Raw genomic sequence first — 4960 nt, 5'->3', positions numbered from 1 at the left:
GCTTCCCAAGTAGCTAGGATTACAGGCATCCACCACCACGCCCAGCTAATTTTTTGTATTTTCAGTAGAGACTAGGTTTCACCATGTTGGCCAGGCTAGTTTCTAACTCCTAACCTCAGGTGATCTGCACGCCTCGGCCTCCCAAAGTGCTAGGATTACAGGTGTGAGCCACCGTGCCCGGCCTATTTTAGTCTGTTTCATGGCTGAATAATATTCCATTGCATATATGTACATTTTCTTTATCCATTCATTTGGAGATAGTCATTTGGGTTGACTCCATATCTTGTGTATTGTGAATAGTGTTACAGTAATTATGGGAGTGCAGATATCTCTTTGATATACGGATTTAATTTCCCTTGGATATATACCCAGCAATGAATGGGATTGCTGGATCATATGGTAATTATATTTTTAATTTTTTGAGGAACCTCCATACTGTTTTTCACAGTGGCTGTACGAATTTACATTTCCACCAACAGTGTCGGTTTTCTTTTGTCCCTATCCTCCCAACACTTATTATCTTTCTTTTTTTTTTTTTTTTTTTATAATGGTCATTTTGACTGGGGTAAAATGAAACCATTGTGGCTTCAATTTGCATATCTGTGATGATTAGTGGTATTGAACATTTTTTCATATATCTGTTGGCCATTTGTATGTCTTCTTTTGAAAAACGTCAGATTTCTGCTTCTGAGTCAAAGCCATGGTGGTGACAAATTCAAGCCCTGAGCACCCGTTGTATTCTTTGATGTCAGCATTGGCAGTCAGGTAGTTGGCCACATGTAGATGCAGCTCTTTGTAGACATTGTATCTAACACAACTGAGAACTTTAGGCAGTTCTGCACCAGATAATTCAGTAAAGATCGGGTTCCAATAGGATACAAAGGGAGCACCTTTCACAGTGTCATAAAGGATTTCATGATTCAGGGTGGAGATTTTGTTAATGGAGATGTTACTGGAATCACCAGCATTTACCAGGGACTATTTGCAGATGAAAATTTTAAAATCAGACACCAGCTCCAGTCCTGCTTTCCATGGTGAACAGTGGTCCCAGTACAAATGGCTGTCAGTTCTTTATCACCTGCTCTAAGTGCAATGGTCTGGATGGGAAGCATGTAGTGTTTGGAAAAATCATTGATGGACTTCTACTGATGAAAAAGATTGAGAATGTTCCCACAGGCCCCAATAATAAGGCCAAGGTACATATGCTGATCTCACGGTGTGGGGAGATGTATTTCAGACCAAGACTGAATCAGACCTTCACTTCCTCTTGGCGATGTTCTTGAGTAAGATAATCTGGACTGGCCCCTGTGTTTGCTTCCCTGCCTGCTGCTATGCCATTTGACCAACAGACTCTGGAAGTATCAGAGATTCAGAATCCAAGATTGTGTTTAGGTTTTCAGCTGTGAATAATGGTTTTTGTATGTTTAAAAAAAACAAATAAAAATGTCTATTTAGATCTTTTGCCCATTTTTAATGGGATTATTTGGTTGCTTGCTATTGAGTTGAGTGGCTTACATATTTTGTTATTAGTCTCTTCTCAGATGCATAGTTTGCAAATATTTTCACCCACTCTATAGATTGTCTCTTCACTCCATTGATTATGTCCTTTGCTATGCAGTAGCTTTTAGTTTTATGTAATCTCATTTGTCTATTTTCACTCTTGTTGCCTGTGCCTTTGAGTTCTTATTTTAAAAATCCTTGCCCAGTCCAATTTTATGAAGCATTTATCCATATTTTCTTTTAGTAATTTTATAATTTGGGACTTACATAGAAGTCTTTAATATATTTTGGGTTGATTTTTGTATATAGTGAGAGATAGGTGTCTTGTTTCCTCCTTCTGCATGTGGATATCCAGTTCCCAGCACTATTTATCAAAGAGACTGTCCTTTTTTTCCCATGCGTGTTCATGGTGCCTTTGTTGAAAATCAGTTGGCTATACATGCATAGATTTATTTCTGGGTTCTCTCTTCTGTTTCATTGATCTATGTGTCTGCTTTTATGCCAATATGATGTTCTTTTGGTTACAATAGATTTGTAGAGTATTTTGAAGTCAGGTAGTATGATGCCTCTCACCAGCTTTCTTCTTTTTGCTTAAGATTGCTTTGACTATCCAGCGTCTTTTACATTTCAATACCTCGTTATGATCTTTGGTCCCTTGCTCTTACAGTATTTTCTAAGTCGATCACAACAGTTTTTAATATCATTGTCTTCCCTAACTAGCCTGTAGAAACAAAGTCTACAGCTTAGAAACTATTAAATGCTTTAATTGATATCCTTGCATGGTCCCTAGACTTAGTCAGACTTTTGACCTTCACCATTCTTCCCATGTCATCCACAAACCTGGGCCACCAACTTCTCACCTGTTCTTAGAATCCTAAGAGCTACTAGGAAATTAACAAAATTGCATGACAATTTTCTATCACTTTCTTCCTTCAACTTTGGGTCTCCTAAATTTTTTACATTCCTTTTATTTATATCTTATTGTCTTCCAACTATATTCTGCTTACTCTTTCCACAACTCTCAAACAGCCTTAGTTCTACCACATAGACATAGTAACCACAGTTAACCTTAAGGGGTATATGCTGTTAATATGTAGAAAGAGGATAGTTCACTGCTGACATTTTCAGAATGAGTTTAGCCTTAAGTGCACATACTCTTTGTAACTTAATTTTCTCATTTGATGATATAACTTGAGAATTTCCAATGCCATGAAATATTATTGAGGACAGTAATTTTTGAATGTTACAATATATTTTATGTCACAATAATGTTACAATGAGGATACACCAATTTCTGATCTTTTCTTAGCATAAATTTTTAGTAATGAAATAATAATAATAGAAACAAGATAAATATGTATTTTTAAGAGAAATATGTATTTTGATCCATATTGCCAAATTTTTTTTAAAACTCTGAACAAATTTGTGTTCTTGCCAGCAATGTAAAAGCATGCCTATTACAGAGCAAATGCAGTGCTATAATTTTTATTTTAATTTTCCTAATTTAAATAACACAAAACAACAAAATATCATAGATTCATTTTGCATTTCTTTGGTTGAAAATATTTTTAATATTAATTGATTATGTGTCTTTCTATTTTACTTTTCTTTCCTTTCAACCTTTGTTTCTTTACCTGCAATTGCATTTTATGTCCATAATTTATCTTATGGACCTTTATTTAGTATGGTATACACCCAGTAATGGGATGGCTGGGTCAAATGGTATTTCTAGTTCTAGATCCTTGAGGAATCGCCACACTGTCTTCCACAATGGTTGAACTAGTTTACAGTCCCACCAACAGTGTAAAAGTTTTCTTTACCTGCAATTGCATTTTATGGCCATAATTTATCTTATGGGTCTTTACCTATTCTAGGTATAGAATGGGATAGTTAATATATTTAATATATATTTAGTATTAATGATAACATTTAGCCTACCATATACAGAATAAATTTTTCTCCAACTTTATTTTTCTTTAAAGTTGAGTTTTTATTTTTTAGTATATACTTTTTTAATGTGAGCATAGCTTTTAATATTTTATCTTATGTTTTGCCTCTTTCATTTATACTTATATACATATCTGAAATTAATACTTATGAATTGAAATACAAAGCATACTTGTATTTTTATCATTATTTATTTTTTGTAAGCAAAGGTTTTTTTTTTCCTTAATTTTCTTGTTTTTGTTTGTGTAAATGTATTGGGTACTTGAGAAATTTTGATACACGTATATAATGCATAGTGATCAAGTCAGGGTATTTAAGATGTCCATCGCCTAAGTACAATACATTTTTTGTTCAGTATAGTAACCCTAACCTGCTATCAAGCATTTAATCTATTCCTTCTCTTCTACTATATGTTTAAACCATTTAACCCATTCTCTTTATTCTCTCCCGTTCCCCCCACTCACCATTTCCAGTCTCTGTTTTCTATCTTTACACTCTCTACCTCCATGTGATCGAATTTTTTAACTCCCACATACAAGTGAGAACTTGCAGTATTTGTCTTTTTAATTTTTACAGTCATTTATACAATTCCAAGCACCACTGACTAGATGAACAAGGTTCTTTTCTCCACTAACTTAAAATGTGACTGTTGCATGAACTAACTTTGATAAGTTTATGATGAACTTTTTTTTTCTGTTTCATGGATTTCCCCCACCAATCTCATGCCATTAGCAGACTATTGAAATTACTGTGGTTTCTACACACTTTTATTATCTCATAGGGCAAGTCTCTACTCAGTAATTTCTTCAATCTTTGACGAATCTTACACATGTATTCCTCCACTGAAACATTTAGAATTATTTTGAAAAGTTAAAAAACTTATTTACATTTTTATGCTTATTTGGAAAAAAAGATCCAGATATACACTATAGAGTCATCTCCTTTAGAAAAATAGTGTCTTTCAGGCTGGGCGTGGTGGCTCACACCTGTAATCCCAGCACTTTGGGAGACCGAGGCAGGCAGGTTCACCTGAGGTCAGGAGTTCGAGACCTGTCTGGCCAACACGACAAAACTCTGTCTCTAATAAAAATACAAAAATTAGCCGGGCATGGTGGCGCATGCCTGTCATTCCAACTACAAAGGAGGCTGAGGCAGGAGAATCACTTGAACATGGGAGGTGGAGCTTGCAGTGAGCCGAGATCACACCAGGGGGAAAGGAAAATAGAGTTTTTCCATTATTTCTTGTATATTTATTTTTATTATTATACTTTAAGTTCTACGGTACATGTGCACAATGTGCAGGTTACATATGTATACATGTGCCATGTTGGTGTGCTGCACCCATTAACTCATCATTTACATTAGGTATATCTCCTAATGCTATACCTCTCCACTCCACCCACCCCACAAAAAGCCCTGGTGTGTGATGTTCCCCTTCCTGTGTCCAAATGTTCTCATTGTTCAATTCCCTCCTATGAATGAGAACATGTGGTGTTTGGTTTTTTGTCCTTGC

At 35.3% G+C, this 4960-nt stretch overlaps 1 pseudogene; it reads left to right on the top strand.

The window, feature by feature from the left end:
* The first annotated feature begins 700 nt into the window (after positions 1–700).
* On the top strand, positions 701–1283 carry LOC105542828 (annotated as a pseudogene).
* The last annotated feature ends 3677 nt before the right edge of the window (positions 1284–4960 follow it).

Source organism: Mandrillus leucophaeus, unplaced genomic scaffold (assembly GCF_000951045.1).
Source record: "Mandrillus leucophaeus isolate KB7577 unplaced genomic scaffold, Mleu.le_1.0 Scaffold269, whole genome shotgun sequence".
Taxonomy (NCBI): Eukaryota; Metazoa; Chordata; class Mammalia; order Primates; family Cercopithecidae; genus Mandrillus; species Mandrillus leucophaeus.
The sequence above is the reverse complement of the archived record's forward strand: the minus strand, read 5'-3'. Positions and strand labels throughout refer to the sequence as shown.